Genomic DNA, 18,153 nt, shown 5'->3' on the forward strand with positions numbered 1-18,153 from the left:
ACACATACATACACATACATACATACATACACTATACACACACACTACACACTCACACATACACACACAAGCATACACTCACACATACATACACATACATATATACTCTATACACATACACACACTATACACATACACACACTACACACATACACACACTACACACACAAACACACACATATACACACACACAGTTCTTTCTATCTATTTGAAAATTGGGCTTCCACTCAAGAGATTGTGGGAAAGGTTCCAGTGACTTAAAAAGAAGTCACGGGGTAAGTAGGTGGGGTGATGATTGAGCACCGACGCACAAAGTGGGTGTAGCTTGATGATAGGGTACTCAGCATGTAGGGGTGTAGCTCATAATAGAGTACTTAGCTGGCATGTAGGACACCTTAAGCTTGACCCCTAGAACTACCAAAGTCAAAGGCAAGACTCTTAGAAACATAGCCCAAGGGGGGAGTTCTAGTGCCTGTATTTTGTCACCAAATGGTCAGATAGGCAGGAGAGGACAGGGGAAAGGCTCAGCAGATGAGTAGCAATACGTCCATCCTCAGCTACCAAGATACAGAATAAGGCGCTTCTTAAACCCCTGCTGCAGTCCTGCACCAGATGTGGGCAGCACAACTGCAAGGCAAAGTGGCTGCCATCTGGCAGGGGAGGACCCTTGAGGCAGATTGTTCTTGTAAACGGCCAGGTATTTCTACGTTATGCTGTGTGGACCACACAGCTTCTGTCGCAATGCTTCAACTCCACCACTGTTCTGCAAATCCAGTTACAGACAGGACAGAGATAAGTGGAAGCGGCCGTGTCCTAGCAACACTTTATTTACCAGAGTGGCTGTTTATGCATAAGAACACCGAGACACAGCGGTGCTGTGCACACCTGTGGGCTCAGCATTCTGGAGAAGGGAATAGAACAACTGGAGCACAGGGTTAGAGTCTAGCCTGGGCATCTGGGTAACACCCTGGGTTTTTGTCGTTGTTGTTGTTTTGTTTTGTTTTTAAGCAAGCTGAGCAAGGTGGTGCACACCTTTAATCTCAGCATGCCAGAGACAGACATAGGTGGATTTCTGTGGGCTCAAGGCCTGCCTAGTCTACATAGTGAGTTCCAGGCAAGATATAGATACATAGTAAGACTTGGTCAAAGAAGGAGGAAAAGGAAGGGGGAAAGGGAAGGAGTGGGGACAGAAAAGGAAGGAAGGAAGGGAAGAAGGAAAAAAAACAAAAAAGCTAGGTTGCTCTGAAGGAAGAAAAATCAAGATATAGTCAGAGGGGGCAGGGCTTATGGCCATCAGTGAAAGATGCAGAATCCTTCAAGATTCAGCCCCAGGGAGGGCTTTGAGGCAGAGAAGGATGAACTGGTTTGTACCTGGAAGGGACTTCACTCTGGGTTTTGCTACAATCTGACTCAGTCTGTGTAAATAGGAAAACATCAAGGGAGGGCTGAAACTTCGGTCCATCAGCTAGACTCCAGATCTGCCTGAGGAGTTCCAATTCCCTTGAGAGCCGGAAGACCTATCTCTAATGAATCTGTGTTGACAATAGCCACAGGGTAATTACACGTCATTCTCCATTGCTTTTCAAGTACATCTGTGGTCATAAACTCATGCCAAACCTTGTGGATGGTGCAAGGTGGACCAGGCAAGCCCTTTGTGTTCATTGCTGTGTTCATTGCTGTATTCATGCTGGGACCATGACATCTGACAGACACAACTTCACGCTCACGGTTTCAAAGGAGTCCACGTTCATCCTGATGGGAAAGCATGGTGAAGGTGGTGGCAGGAGGAGTGTGGGACCACACAGGCCAGTTCTATGCCAGCCAAGCTAGACACATCTTGGAAGAAGGGACTTCAGGTGAGAAAATGCCCCCACTAGACTGATATGTGAGCAAGCCTGTGGTGTGTTTTCTTGATTGATGATTGATGTGGGAAGACCCAGATCACTGTCACAGTGCCACCTCTGGGCTGGTTGTCCTGGATGCTCTTAGAAGGAAGACTGAGTAAGTTGGTAAGCATTTTCCTCCATGGCCTCTGCATCAGTTCTTGCCTCCAAGTTCCTGCTTTGGCTTTACTGGATGGTAGACTTCAAACTACAAGACAAAATAAACCCTTTGCTCCCCAAGTTACATTTGGTCATTATTGTTATTGCTGCTATTATTGTTATTATTATTATTATTACTATTACAGAGTAGACATCCTAACTAAGCTGGGAACACAAACTCCTCATGTGGTACAGCCAGGAAGCAGAGAGTGCAGAGGGTCACCAGGGTGAGTGTAACCTCCTAAGACCTGCCCCTAGATGTCTATTTCTACCAGGGAGATCCCTACATCCAGAAGACTCCACTGCCTCCCCTACATCACCACATATGAGCCTGTGGGAACCTTTCACATAAAAACCAAAGTATCCACTCTCTTCATATTACAGAGCAAGACTGAAGGCCTGAGATGTGAAGTGGTCCCTCAGGATCACATGACTAGAAGACCTAGAGATCAGAGCTAATGCTGGAATCACTGAGAGTTCAGCGTTCTCCTAGCCTAACTTGTGGTTCTAACTTGCAAACATTGTGGCCATTCAGTATGCATTTCTGGAATTTAATGCGCATTGAATCAGCTTGTATCTTCTCTAAAGAGACATGATATGAGGCATGTATGTATTTCAAATAAAAAAGGGAGTTTCAATTTTTCAAAGTTTATGAAATGAAGCAGCCCCAAGGCATGTCTTGCAATGAGGTCGGATTTACGCAAAACAAGCCACCAGGTCTGAGAGATGCTCTCTTATCCCCTGACCTCTGGCAAGTCCCTTCCTCACCCAACAGTTTATTCTCAGCTGTTACACAACGGAGTGGGATCAATGCTCACTGGAGTCTCTCTCTACTCGAAGAAAAATGCTTTAATCAATTAGGTCTGGGCATTGGGCCAACATTTTCACATTCTCACCATAAACCATTCTGTAAGCTGTAAGAGGAGGCAGAGGTATTTGGAGTCCTCTGAAAGAAGGCTGAAGTCATCTCCCTCTAGACCACGGATCTCAAGGCCAGCAGGAGCCAAAGACAGGCAGGCCACTGCTGTAAGTTTGCAGGTGACCAGTAAGCCTCTAAAAAAAAAAAAAATCACGGACTTCTCAGACCAATACACTGGGAACTGCTGGTCCTGACTCTGCATTTCACAAAGGCACTAGTCCTGGACAGCATCTCTCTTCCTTCAGCGAGGGATCACAGAAGAGATGATGAGCAGCTAATACAACCTCCACGAGGAGCTGAGAAGATAGCACAATGGGTAATGTGCTTGCAGCACAAGTGTGGAGACCTGGGATTGAGTCCTCAGAATCCACATAAAGTCCGGGAGTGATAGGTCCTATCTGTAATCCCAGCATCCTGCAATGAGATGGAAGCAGAGACAGGAGAACCCCCAGAAGCTGCGGGACCAGCGAGCCTGGACCACACAGCAGAGAACAACAAAAGAAAGGCTCCGTCTCAAACTAGAGAGAAAGCAGAGTCCAAAGGTTATCCTCCAACCTCCACACACAGGCTGTGGCAAGCTTTCCCCTGTGAGTGCACAACCACACACATACAAAGTAAAGAAAGAAAGAGAGAAATGTAAACATTAAAAACTATCATCCACGATCTGGAGGAACTAAAACAACCTCTTGCATATCCGACACTCCTTAAGGGAAGCTCTGTAGCCAGCTCTTCACCAGCAGTGGGTCCCCAGCTCACCCAGCATCTCATCCTGCTTGGTGATGCTCTGAGCAAGTGCCAGCAGAGCCACCTGGCTAGAGGGGCAGGAAGAAAGCAGTTCAGAAATGAGGCTGCTGGGAAGGAAGCGTTTGACGGAACTTCCTGGTTCCTTCTGAATAGTAATGAGTGGTGTGCAGAAGTCAAGATTTTTATTTCTTGTTTTTCAAAAGCCACATTGATGGGAGCAGGCTCACAATACAAACAGTGGTGATTGCAATCACTTGCTGTTCCCATGGTAACAGACAAGATTAAAAGGGCAAACAACAGAGCTGGAACTCTCTTCAGATTAAACTCTCCTGATTTTAATTGCCAGGCAGCACGCTGACACATGAAATCCCAGACTCTGTTTAACAAAATCAAAACCTCCCCTCTGCTACCGACGGGATTAATTCAGGCTGACCAGACTAGTCCTCACTCTCCCCGTGCAGGGCTTGAAGCACCACAAAAAGTCAAGCCTTGCATACCTCCAGCACCAGAGGGTCCATTACCTGCAGCAGAGAATCCCTCTGTGTTGCCCCAACTGCTAATCTCCATTAATAAGCTCCTGCTTTCATGGCCACCAGCGCCAAGCAGTTTTGTGCTTCCTGCCTTGCAAATGAGGGAACTGCAGCTTGGAGAGATTAGAGTTAAGTGCTAGACACTCAGTACCATCCTGTCTGTCCCCAAACCCAAGATACTTTGCCAACCCTCTGCCTCTGGAGGAAGGAATGGAAAAGTGTGGAGATGATTGGCTTGCAGGGGTGACATGACATAGAAAGGCCAGAGACAGCTGGGCAGTTGACACCTGGCCCTGACCCAACAGTTCCCTGCTAGCCCTTGTCCCTCCCCAGAGAAACTGTAATTCTAACTGAGAGCTCAGCTCTACCTTGGTGCCACTCAGCAGGGTGGTGGTGTTGTAGTAATAATATTCTTGGATTTTCTTCATTCCATGGTGCCTGCTTTCCCCGGCTCCAGCTTCTTTCTCTCCTGGGTGGTGAGTTTTCACCTCACACAGCTGCTTGGAGTTTGATCAAGTTGGTACAAAGCCACCTCGGCAAGCCTAGGGAGAAAGAGCCCTTCAGAAAAACAACACTGAAATAAAACAACAAAAGATTCACTGGGAAATAATGATTGAACAAGCCATGCAGGGCATCTGCTCTCCAGCCCCAGATAAACAAAGTCAATCTCTAAACCATGTAGTCAGGCATTATTTACTGCTCAACTTCTTATTGGGCACCTACAGTATTCAAAAGAAAATTGCTACATCATTCAACACAGGGACGTGCAGCAGGTGCTGCCACCAGCATCCACCAGAGCAAGATACAAAGTATACAATATACATGGTGCTGGACTACTGATGCTGAGACATTATCCTGGAAGGCTTAGGAAAGTAGTCTTTTCATCACTTGTTCAGCTACTGCTGCTCTATAAGGGTGAATAGAAGTCTAGAAGCCAGCTTTTTGGAGAAGACAGTAAGAGATCAAACACACCCCCCATCCCAACCCAAGTTCCCTGGAGGGGCAAGAAGAGGGAAAATAAAACACAGAAACTGATCTTGGGAATAACAACTGGGCTGAACAGGGAGAAATGAGGAGTTCGGAGGAGAAGGGGTTATTGAGAAACAACCTTGGAAACAAGTAGCTGAAGCCAGGGGAGGAAATAGCTCTTGAAAAGCATGTTGTTACAAAGATGCGGTAGTAGGGACTCCACCAGTCAGTCTCGGGGATTGCCCTTGGAATCCTTGCTACTGGAAGAGGAAGAACATGGGAGAGAGCAAGCAGGGAGGAAGGGCTGCAAGCCAAGCCAAGAGGTCCAACAACTAGCCCAGTGTGATAAGAGAAAGAAACTAATGGGGGGAAAGAAAACAAGGCTTTTCTCCCCATTCCACCTCCCAAAGCCTCTGTCTAGCCAAACTGGAAGCCAAAAAGTGCATGACCTTTGTGACCCAAGACAGACAGCCTCTCAGGATACAGAGAAAAGCAGCCAGTAAAGGGGAGCTGAAATCATCCGAAAGGCAGCAATAGCTAAGCCCCACATGAAGGGAAGTGTCTCAGGGACACACACACTTATCCCACTAAAGTGATCCCTGCTGCTCCCCAAACCGTCTGAAATCAGCAGGCAGTGAGTGAGGATGGAGGGAGGTGATGCTGACAGAGGGCAGGCCGACTGAAACGGTACGGCAGGGAGACAGAGACGGCGTTGCCACAGTGACCCAGAACAAGGGAAGGAGTGGGCTGCTCACCACGCCCACACATGAGAAGTTTCAGGAATTAGATACAAAGATACCCCAGGGAACTTTGATCATTGGAACCATCCTGGACCAAACACAGATGGTGGACAAAAGTAAGGATGCCCAGGCCTGCCAGAGGCCTTCTTCACCCCAGCAACAGGGTGCTTTCCACTTGCAGGTAGAGGTGGTTGATTAGGGAGATGTACACAAAAGGCCATCCACAAGGATGGTCAGAGAAGTCCATACACTAAATCCCAAGCAAGCCCCAGTCCACTGTTTCAATTGCTGCCAGCCACACATACCCTTTCAGGCAGGGCTCTTCATAGCCTGAAAAGCCTAGGACAGGAAGTCTATAAGATGCAGATACCGGAAGACCCCAACCTTAACCCTATTCTATAATTATTCTATGGCTAAGCCCCTATTCCTGATTCTCTTGTCACTGTGAGCTCCCTGCATCTGCAGAAACATAGTCAACTGTTTAGGCCTCACCCAGTGCCTGGAGAGTTGGCAGAGCAGTAAAGAGTGCATACTGTCCTTAAAGAGAATGTGGGTTTGGCTCAAGTCCCCACTTCAGGGAGTTCACAACTACTTGTAACTCCAGTTCAGGGGATCTAACGCCTTCTCTTCTGGCCTCTGCAGGCACTGCACTCACATACACAGACAACAAACATATACACAGATGAAAATGATTTTTAAAATGTATCTCACCTGTGGAGCTGGAGAAAGAGCTTGGTAGTCTTTAAGAGCATGGGCTGAACTTCCAGAGGACCAGGGTTCCGTTCTCGGTTCCCACACTGTGGCTCATAACCATCTGAGGCTCCACTTTAGGGATTCTGATGCCCTTTTCTGGCTTCTGAGTGCATTGTACCCACATGGTGCCAGACATACATGCAGGCAAAACACCCATGCATATAGAAATAATAAAACAAGTCACATGTGGAACTTATTTTAAATGGGAAGATTACTGAATTACTGAACATGCAGGGTATCACATTGGATTTTCTCCATGCAGAGTATTTAGAAATATTTGGTAAGAGTTGCTGATAGATTGTCTCCACAGCTCAGCAAATCCCTTCTTGGCCATCATTTGCCGAGCCCCCTCTAAGAGCCAGACCCCATCCTGAGCACTTAGGGAATGTAGAGGTACATGAAACAAAACATCTACCTGCATGTACCTCCTAACAAGGTGGGCAGTTTGGAAGCCAGCGGGACCTGCAGCACATCAGTACGGAGCTCTTAAATTCTTTCAAAGCATGACCTCTTTTCACCCAGGAAACTTGGATAGGAGCCAGATCCATAGGCATGTAAAATAGGTATGCAAATGAGGCATTTAATGATGATGCATTATAAAGACATTTATTCTGAGGCAACCTATCGGTGTGTACAGTTTAAGCTTGCACACTGATGATGGATGTGTGGCTTACTTTTACTCAAGGAAATCTTGACTGAATTTTTGATAGTGCAGGACACAGGGCGTCTTCAAGATCTTTCAGAGTTGATCAGCGTTTTACAATCAATGCTGAGAATGTCACTTGGCATAAATACATAGCCCAAAATGCCAATATTTAAGGACACCTCAAAGATTGCTGGGAATTCTGTCCTAATGAAGCCAAACTTCATCCGACAAGTTCTTTTTTAACAGAATTCAACTCAACCACTCAAAGAGAGATTTTATTTTTTAAGGTAAACATTCTAACTCTATACATTCCAAACCACACCTCTTTGGCACATGCTAAGGGAAGAGGATCAGAAAATGCGAACATTCTTTGTGTTCTGTGAGCAAAACTCTGTGTTTCCATAAGAGCAGACAGAGCCCTTTATATGCACAGTTGAAACACTGCAGTGCAGAATCTACAACAGTCTCAGATCCGAGCCAGGGGTGGAGTAGTGTTGGTTGGTGTCATGGAACACTACAACTCTTATGTGCTCAGAGCCAAGTCACGTGGGCAAGGCAGCTGAGCACTGCCAGGAGCACCTCAGATTCAATGAGCATTTGATTTTGAACTAAACTTGACTGTTGAATATTCAGAAACTTTTATTGTTGCCAAATTGTTTGCAGCCCGCACCCACATTTGATTACAGGACCCCACACGGCATGACCCACCGTTCAAGAACTTGGGTGATAAGTCAGAGATAATGTTAGTGTTAGGGGGACAATGACATGGGGATGGGAGTGCAAGGGGAAGATGGAGGCTGGGCTTCAAGGAGAGCAATCTGAAAAGGCAGCTGGAAAAGTCCTGAACCCAGGACAGGGAAGCCCTGTAGGTATCTGGAAGGAGTAGGGCAGAGTGACTGAGGAAGTTCTGAGAAGGGAGAGGTGGACTTTAGACTTTAAACAATGTTGAAGCTGTGAGAGACTATGGGAACTTTTGAAGTTGGACTAGGGGCATTTTTGTATTATGATATATCTACAAACCTATAGGGGCCAGGGAGTGGACGTTGGTAGTCATTGATGAGTGGCACCATTTAAGAGGTATTAGGAGGTGTGGCCTTGTTGGAGGAAGTATGCCACTCAGGTGGGCTCTGGGGTTTCAAATGCTCAAGCCAGACCCAGTGTCTCTCTCTTCCTGCTGCCTGAGGTTCCATTTGTTGACTCCTCACTACCTCTCCAGCATCACGTCTGCCTGTGTGCTGGTGTACTCCTCACCATGAAACTGTGAGCATGCCCCCCCCCCCCAACTTGATGCTTTCCTTTATAAGAGTTACTGCGGTCCTGCTGTCTTTTCACAGCAATAGAAACCCTAACTAAGACAGGAGAGCACCCAGAAGGTCAGAAAGTCTCCCCACCCCCCATGCCTTTGGCCTTGTGCGTCAGTGTGGAGACTCATATGGCCACAGAAAAACCCAGAGGAGCCTCTGTACTTGAACTCCTATTCCAAAAGAACTGCTCAACTGCTGTCTTGAAATGGACTGTCAGGGAGTAGTGGTGAAGAGAGAGACCAGTTATGGGGGCACTCTGTGATATCTGGCAAGGAGAGCCAATGGGACATGAACTGAGGGGACAGCAGAGAGAGGTGGTGATAGACAGATAATGGGTGGTGTTTGCAGAAGCTGAATGGGTATGTAGAGGAGCTGAGAGCCAGGGGAGAAAGAGCCCCCCACCCCGCCCCGCACCCCCACCCTCTGTACAGCCAGCAGGTGGCGCTCTGGGAACTGGGATGAGGAGAGCATCAGCCATTGTGGGCAGAGGATACAAGGTTGTGTTTTCATAGTACTGAGATTGGGAACTGAGTAGATGGCCAGATGGGTGTGTTGAGTAGATGACAGGATATCCACGCAGTCTGGAGACTGGAGGAGGAGCGTGAGCTAGAGATAGCAATGTGGGACCCATCAGTTTATCCCGCTGTTCAAAGCTATGGAGACATGATGAGATCAAACGAAACAGAAGAAGAAAGCCCCAATCACGGACAGGCAAAGAAGGGTTGCCCTGTATCTCTAGCTCAGAAATGAGTCATAATGGCACAAACAGGAAGTATCAACAGACAAAATGGTGACTCCCGCTGTGCCAGCTGGATGGGAGTGTGAAGGAGCTGGGAACGAGGGTCTGGAGGAAAAGTCTGTTCTTCTCGAGGGACAGGAATAGACAGCGCTTGAAGTCTGCAGCTCCAGGCTTTGTAACAAAACTGACAACTGGTTTGGGGGAGGTTAAAATGATGTCCCGTGAGACAGCTTTGATTCCTTACCTCCGTGTGCTAGCTACCTGGCCTCTGCAGCCACGCCCACAGCATTGGTTAGTTGTCCCAAGCCCCAGGAGAAGCTGGGGATCTCGAGCCTGCCAGAGGGTATATTGTTGGCGGTTGGGTGGTGTGTGCATCAGTCACTCAGCCAAGGCAGTGCTTGGCATGCTGCTCAGCTAAACGAGTGTACAGAAGATGCTTGTTCCGTGGTCTGAAATCTCCACGGTGCCCACAGTAAAGCAATTAAATTAGAATTAATGTTTGAGTATCTGTTTATAGAGCTGCTTCAGTTTAAACGCACCCTTTCTTTTATTACACGCTAATTGCCAGGTAGGATATTTTAGAAATAAATGTAGTATATTTTTCTGCAATTCTGCACTCTTTCAAGAACAAAGACCTCTCTCTCTCTCTCTCTCTCTCTCTCTCTGTGTGTGTGTGTGTGTGTGTGTGTGTGTGTGTGTGTGTGTTTTCCTCTGTCAATTCTCATCTTATTTTTTGAAGCAGGTCTCTCACTGAACTTGAAACTTACCAATTCAACTGAAGCCAGAACCCCCAGCAATCCCCCTTTCTCCCCATTCCCAACACTGTGGTTACAGAGTTACATGCTGCTCATGGCGCTCACGCGCGGCCTCACACTTACACAGCAAGCCCACCTATGACTTAGGCTTCAACCATCCGGCGAAGGCCTGGCAGGCATTTTTGCAGGAGACTCAGACCTGTGATTCACCACTCTGTAAGGAACAGCAGGTACCCAGGTTCCTCCCTTCTGGCCCAGCTTCTCCTCTCTCTAAATGGTTCACACTGCACTTAGTCATTTTGGTTTTTCTTCACACAAACCTGAATATGTATTCCCTCCCTGAGTGGATTTTTAACGCCACTGCAGCAGACTAAGGGGAGGGGGGACCACCACTGGCAATGGATGCTCCCTTACAGTCAGATTGGAGCCAAAATTGAAAACTGAGGGCTGATCTTTGTGTACCTTTCAAGTGATGTCTTTTTAAACTAGCAATTTGAAAAATAAAATCCGTCTGAACAATACAGCACAAAGGGGGAGCGGGCTGGGGATGTCCTTATCATTCTAATTAGACGCTTCCTCCTCTCCACTCAGATTTACTCACAGAGCAACTTGGTTTTCATGGGAAGGTGCCCTTACTTTCTTCTCCAGCTTCTCTTCCTGCTGAGCCATCTCTCCAGCTCCCAAAGCTAAGAACAGTGTCAATAAACAAACTTTATACTGCCTAAGGCAAAACGGTGTCATGGCTCTGACTTTTGTGTTGACCCTGGGGTAGGCTGCAAGGCCTTGGCGAGCATGGGCTCAAGGCAGGGTCACTGTTTCTTGCTACCAAGCAGAAGTGCTGACTGAGCACAGTAGAATCCCCTGGGCAACACAATGGCCGTTCTTCTCTCTCTCTCTCTTTTTTATTTCAAATGCCCTGAGTGCTCCAAAGATAAATGGAAATTAAGGTTTTAGACTGTGAAGGGAACCTGGATGACACGTAGGGGGTGGGGAATGGTGCACAGCAGCCTTCCTGTCACCATGATACTGACACAACTCTACCCTGGCTGACTGGGTTGCTGTGCCTGGCACTTAAGTGGCTTTGTTGATCTGAGTTTTTGGCAGCCTGAGTGCAAATGTCAGAACTCCCCAGAAAGTGTCAGGCTTGAATAGAGTCAGGAAACTCACGTTGGGGGTGTAAAATGGTTCATAGACGAACAGCTAGGAACTGAACGGACAAGAAGGGAGATACAAATACAAAATCTGGTGTGAGAATGCATGCCTGCATGCCAGCACATGATAGGCTGAGACAGGGGGATGGTGAGTTTGAGGCCAGAGCCTGAGCTACACAGAGAGAAGATGGCTTGAACTCTATCCTGTCTTAAAAGAAGGGAAGGAAGGGAAGAGGAAGGGAAGGGAAAAGGAAGGGAAGGAAAAGGGGGAGGAGAGGGGAGGGAAGAAAGGGAAGGGAAAAGGGAGGGGAAGGGAGAGAGGAAGGGATAGGAGGGGTAAGGGAAAGAAAGGAGGAGGGAGGGGAGAGGGAAAGGGAAGGGGAGAAAGGAAAATAAAGGGAAAGGGAAGGGGAGAGAGGAAGGGATGGGAGAGGGAAAGGAAGTAAAGGGGGAGGGGAAGAGGAAGAAGAAGGGAAGGGAGGGAGGGGAGAGGGAAGGAGAGGGAGGAAGGGATGGGAGAGGGAAGCTGAGGGCAAGGAAAGGGGAGGGGAAGGGAAGAGTAGGGGAGAGGAGGAAGCAGGAAAGGGAGAGGGGAAGGAGAGGGAAGAAGAGGAAAGGAAAAGTGAGGCAATAAAGATTCAGGGAGGGCAAGAAGAGAGGCAGATAGGTCAAGTAAATGAAAACGACCTGTTTCTGTGGTCCATGAAGATAGAGAAACTAGAATAGAATCCACTGTGGGATGAAACTTAAGCCAACCTTCACCCTGACTTGGCTCTGGATGCTCCTGATTGCTAAGTGCCAGCTAAACTTTGGATCAAGACCCTGGAAGCTCAGCGATAGACTTCCCCATCTGAGATCCATGCAGGTTACTCTTTCTCCTCAAGACAGAAACCTCATGCACTACTGAGACATGTTGGCTTTCTGTGACTGGTATAACAACTGACAACCAGTGGCTTAAAACAAAACACATTTATTGTCATACAATTCTGGGGCTCAGAAGTCCAAGACAGGACCCAAGGAACTGACAGAGTTGGGTTCCTACTGGTACCTAGGTGTGCTGGAGTGAGCGAACTCTTTCCTTGGTTGTCTAGCATCTAGAGCCTGGCTACACCCCTTCTCCATCTTCAAAGCCAAGTCTTTCCCATGCCTCCATGTGACTACTTCTTCCTTCTCTCTTCCTTTTTAAAGACTCTCAATGCATGTTGGCCACAGCTAGAAAACTCAGGGAAATATTCCCATTTTTAAATCAGCTCATTAACAACCCAATACGTATTTTTTCCTATAGATGTCCTAATTCACAGGTACTAGGGATTCGTACGTGGACAATGCTTGTACCTTATTCATGCTCATCACAGAGTGTTTTAGTTAAAGTTTCTATTGCTGTGAAGAGAAACCATGACCAAGGCAACTCTTAGAGAGGACAACATTTCATTGGGTCTGGCTTATGGTTCAGAGGTTTAGTCCATTGTCATCATGGCAGGAAGCATGGCAGCACACAGGCAGACACAGTGCTGGAGAAAAAGCCAAGAGTTCTACATCCAGATTGGTAGGCAGCAGGAAGAGAGAATGACACTGGGCCTGGCTTGAGCATCTGAAACCTCAAAGCCCCCCTCCAAGGACATACTTCCTCCAACAAGACTACACCTCCTCCAACAAGACCACACCTCCAAATAGTGCCACTATGAGCCCGTTGGGACCGTTTTCATTCAAATCACCATAGAAAGCTTCACTATTCCTTAATAACGAGGACTGAGCTCCCAAAGAAGTAGCTGAGCCAGATAGTAAAAAGAGAGAAAAGGGTTTCCAGCAGCAGATAACAGAGGTGTTTCCAGCGAGGAGGGCCTGGCAAGGCCCTCACTCAGCGCCTCATGAGGTAAGAGGCATCTCAAGAAGTGAGTGCAGAGTAGACCAGGTGGTTCAGTGGGTAGAGACCACCAAAAGCCTGACAACCCAGAATGCACAGAATGTGCGAGTGTTGTCTGTAAACTTCCCATCCTTATGGTGAGATGGGAGGTGGGCACAGGAGAATGGCCCAGGGGCTTGTGGGTGAGCAGATGCTTTGTACTCAGCAGGCCCCTTTTATCAAACAATGGTTAAAGATCAGATCACTGCCCTTCCTAACCCTACTCTCTTCTCCTTTCCCTGTCCCCCTGCCTCCCTTCCCTCCCCACAAGCAAGTTTGCCCTACAACGTGACTAGCTTGGCTGAGAGCTCCCCTTCTCCGTGGACAGATATCCACAAACCCATGGCCTCCTCTTCCCCCACTCCCTCCAGTGCTTATCAGCACTTGCACTCTGCCTCCTAAACTCTCTATCATTCTGCCGTTGCTACAGATCACTCACATGTACTGTGCAGGGAGCCCTGATGCCTCTGACTCTCCCTGGCCCTCTTTGTGAGTTCTGGATTTGGTTTTGCTGTGTCAACCAGGCTGACTTCAAACTTCCAATATTCTTAGCCTTGACCTCTGATGGCTAGGATAACTGACTGTCTCGATAACATTTCTGTGTGTATGGCTTCATATAAAGCTACCTTCCCCTCCAGATGGGGACATGCTGGGCTATTCACCTGAATCAGTTCCTCACAGGATCCCACAGTCCCACTGAGACCAAGAAACAGTCTCACTCCTTCTCACCTGATACACCCAAAGCCTCCATACCTAGACCAGATAGGCAATATATATATATATAACCTCATATAGGGCCTCCATACAACATTCAGTGGGCAAGTGGGCAGAGAGCTTACTTAAAGTGCAAAAAGCCTTGGGTTTAGTCCTGCACTACCTTTGGCTACATAGCACATTTGAGACCAGCCTGATCTACATAGACCTAACAATGCATTCATTTATAAACTCATCCTTCTTGTGGTGACTTGGCTCTAGAGCCTCACGGTGGTCCCCTTAGGAGAAGAAGTTGCTAGTGAGCGACCACCACACCCTGGGGAGGAGGGCCATTCCATCAAATAAGTCCTCTTGGCCCAAGTATCCCCTGTGACTGCCTCACAATGTGGGAAGCGGCTGCCACCACCCTCTCCCAAGCCTCCTGCTCTTGCAGGGCCAAAGGATGTCTTTCAGGATCTTCCCTCCCTCTGAACATCAGGCCAGTTGCACATCCCAGGACAGCAGCCTTCTGGGAGCTCCTATGCAGTGGACACACACACACACACACACACACACACACACACACTATCAGCCAAAGCTGTGACTTCCCAGAACAGGAAACAGCGGCCTTTCTACGAGACAGATGTGAAGTCACTAACAGAATGAATACCAAGCTAGGAGTCCATGTCACTTGTCTTGCTTCGATTTCCCCCAAAGGGGTCCTAAAGAGAAGCTATGGAAGAAGCGAACACTGTGCACTGGCCACTTGGAATATTTATCACAGAAAGGGGACAATGGTGACAGGTTGCACAGTGACAGAGCAGGCGGCGAGTTCCATAGCCAGGAAGCTGGAGCTCCCTCGTTCTGGAGCTGGCAGAGCAGGGAGCTGAGATGTTTGCTCTCACCTAAAGCTAAGGAGTTGGGGATACAGAGGACACCTGAGAAGACAGAGGGCTAGGGATGCTAGGTGTGGCAAGGTGAGCTCACAAGTGAGCCCAGAGTGCTGTACATAAAGGTCACTGTAAGCGAAGCAGACGCTGTGCATCACAATGCTCAGCCTATCGAGGTACTTCAATGAAACAGCAAAAGTCAGAGTCCTGTGTGTACAAAGGAGACAGCAGCTCAGAGACGTTAAGCAAATTGTACAAAATCACACAGCTGATTATAAGGTAAACACATGTAACCATTATAGAAGTCAATATGGAAGTTTCTGAGGGAAAAAAAAAGTAAACATTTGTGTTGTGTGAAAGGGGAGAAAGTCAACACAGTCCTTCACAAGAATGGACGAGGCCCTTAGGCCTAATAACACGGACCGGCAAGGCACTGCCGTCGGCTTTGTGGTGCCTTTTAGAAGGTGAGACGCAACCCCTACAAGTTGTTCTGACTGCCACATGTGCTGTGGCAAGTCCCTTCTTCCATCTGAAGTAAATACATGTATTTAAAAAGCTAAAAATAGAACTATCACATGACCCAGCTATGCCACTGGGTAAACACACACCTCAACAGACAAGGAGCCTGCTCGTTCCTGCCCTATTCAAGAAATGGAACCACCCTAGGGGTGCTTCAACAGATGACTGGATAAAGATAGTGTGGCCCCTATGCATGGTGGAATTCTATCCATCTGGGAAGAAAAATTAAATCATAACATTCTCTGGGAAAGGGATGGAGCCAGAGATCATTTTGTCAATTGAAACAAGCCAGACTTGGAGAGGAAAAACATCACACCGTGTTCTTTCACCTAAGGAATCTAGATTTTAAATTGAGCGTGTGTGTGTGTGTGTGTGTGTGTGTGTGTGTGTGTGCGCGCACATGGCCATGCAGCTAGTAAATGTTGAGAGCTGGTTAGGAACCCAGGCTTGTCTGACTATTCCTTGCTCTTTAGCCTCCATTCTATTCTGGCCCTATATGTGGAGACAGAGGACAGGTTATGGTATCTGAGGGGACCCCTGGCTGATCATTATCATCAGTGATTTATAGCCAATGTAACACAGACTGGCAACAGTGACCCCCTTGTCGGAGGCAAGGGGACAGCCAAGAGAAACAAAGAGGAACAGTTATACATAGTTTTTGGAAATCACCGACATGTCACCATGCAGAGTTTGGGAGCACAATGCTACAGGTCAAGTTGTGAGAGACCAGGCCGCTAGGAATGACAGCTCAAGTCTGAAGCCAGGAAGCCTGCTGCCATAAACCCCGGCTCCGAATAGGTTACCGTCAGACCTCTCACTGCAAAGTGGGAGATGCATTGTAAAAAACTGAAAAGATAAAAATCAGCTGAATCGAGGTCCAAAATGCCAGCATGCAACAGTGCCCCCTGCAGGCTACTTGAGGAACATGATTGGCGGGGGGGGGGGGGGGGCGGGGGGGGCTCAGCAGAAAAGCTCCAGAAACACAATCACCCTGTGAACAAATGAGCTGCTAAAAAGAACACATCTTCTCAAAAACAGAAACTCGAACGGTCCATAACGACTGAAACGCATTCGGCATCCCCAGCCTTTAGGAAAATGATCATTGAAACAGCCTCGAGAATCCTTCTTGCCCCAGTCAGAATGACTGTCATCAGCCAAATGGGGTGGGAGTTTAAACCTGTACAGAAACTACAGAAATAACTATCGAGGTTTGTAAAAATAAAATATAAACTAGAGAGAGGAACAGGAAGCCTGTGTTGTAGCTGAAAGGGGAGCCTCTTCTTTGCCTACAAGACAGAACCCCGGGAAACCTTGACAGGTTCGTTTGTCTAGGGCACCAAGAATGAAACTCAATCCCTCCAAACTGTCTGGATGTCCAGCCCAAAGGACACTTCCCATCCTTCTACCTTAACCAGGGACCCCCTAGCCCTAGCCCCTTGGTTTTATAAACTGCTTTAATGAATAGTGTTCAGCTGGAGAGAAAGGCACAGGGTTCCAAGATCATCTGGCTGTCACTGACTCTGACCCCTGGTACTGTCTAGAGTCAGAACTGGATGTCTTCAAGTCCTGTCCTTCAAAATCAAATCCATGGGATTTCTGAGATGACTCCGGCTTCTGACCTGGTCAGCCTGGGATCTATGCAAATCAGACAGAGGTGCCTTCTTCAATCCCTTGCCTGCCACCTACTGGGAACCGGTAAGCACTGCACATATCTAAAGTAGACACAATGAGGTTAAAGGTGGGAAGGCTGGGATTCTGCGTGTGGTGTTGTGTACAACTGCAACAGCCAGTGCCAAGCCTCTCTGCCACATTAGCTGCACCCACCTCACCAGTCTCCTCTCTGGCAGCACTGTTTCTTGCCTGAGCTACTGCAGGAGTCTCAATGCTTCTCTCCTTCAATACAAGCTCAAACTTGCCACAGAAAGATCTTTCTAGAAAGCTGATTTGATCTTTTCCCTTCTCAGAGACTCCTCACTGGTTTCCAAGATCCTGTCTGAGCACCTAGCTTTTCTCCTAAGACATCCTGGTCTATATAGGTTTCCCACCCCACCCCAACCCTGTCCTCGCCTAGACTGACCATAGTCCAGCCCCATGCCCAGCCTACTCTGTATCTAATCTGTCCTGTTTTGTCCCATGCAGCATGAAAGACAAATGCCTCGTCGTCGTGACAGTAACACCCTCTCAGGTGAGGGCCTTCAGAATGCTCTAAAAGGAAAGTGTGGAGACAGCGGTGTGTCTAGAACTCAAGACACTAGTGAGTGCAAACACTCAGGGGACTGGCCTGGGACAAGATCGAGCTTCTCACTCTAAACCTTAGAGGTTCCACCCACTGATGCCTTGATAGTCAGCATCTAGCCTCCAGAATTGATAGGTGACATTCTTGTATCAACTTAAATGGGCCCTCAGGTGCCAGATGTTTGGTGAACATTATCCCTGGCATCTATATGAGGGCATTTGTGATGGGCTGACATTTAAATTAGCCAACTGAGCACAGCACATTACCTTCCTCCTGTGGGTGGGCCTCAGCCAGTCAGCTGAAGGTCTGACTAGAACAAGCAAGTCCACCTTCCCTCCTGCTTGCCTGTCTCGGGCTTGGGGCATAGAACTTACACTCCAGCTGTCCTGACTCCCAGGCCTTGGATTACACAGCAACACTCCCGGTTCCCAGACCTTCAGTCTTGGAGCAGCCCTATACCCCTGTCCTCCCTGGGTCTCAAGCTTACCTCCTTTGTCATGAGGAGGGCCCTTGAAAATCACAAAAACAACTCTCCCTTCTTGGGTGACAAAAAAAAATAGTCTGAAGGGAGGGAAGACTCAAGATAGATGCTCAGAAAAGAGGAATGGCCACGTCAGCTC

At 47.8% G+C, this 18,153-nt stretch overlaps 1 pseudogene; it reads left to right on the forward strand.

The window, feature by feature from the left end:
* Positions 1-15,124: 15,124 nt before the first annotated feature.
* Positions 15,125-15,227, forward strand: Gm23226 (annotated as a pseudogene).
* The last annotated feature ends 2,926 nt before the right edge of the window (positions 15,228-18,153 follow it).

This window comes from Mus musculus, chromosome 11 (assembly GCF_000001635.26).
Source record: "Mus musculus strain C57BL/6J chromosome 11, GRCm38.p6 C57BL/6J".
Taxonomy (NCBI): Eukaryota; Metazoa; Chordata; class Mammalia; order Rodentia; family Muridae; genus Mus; species Mus musculus.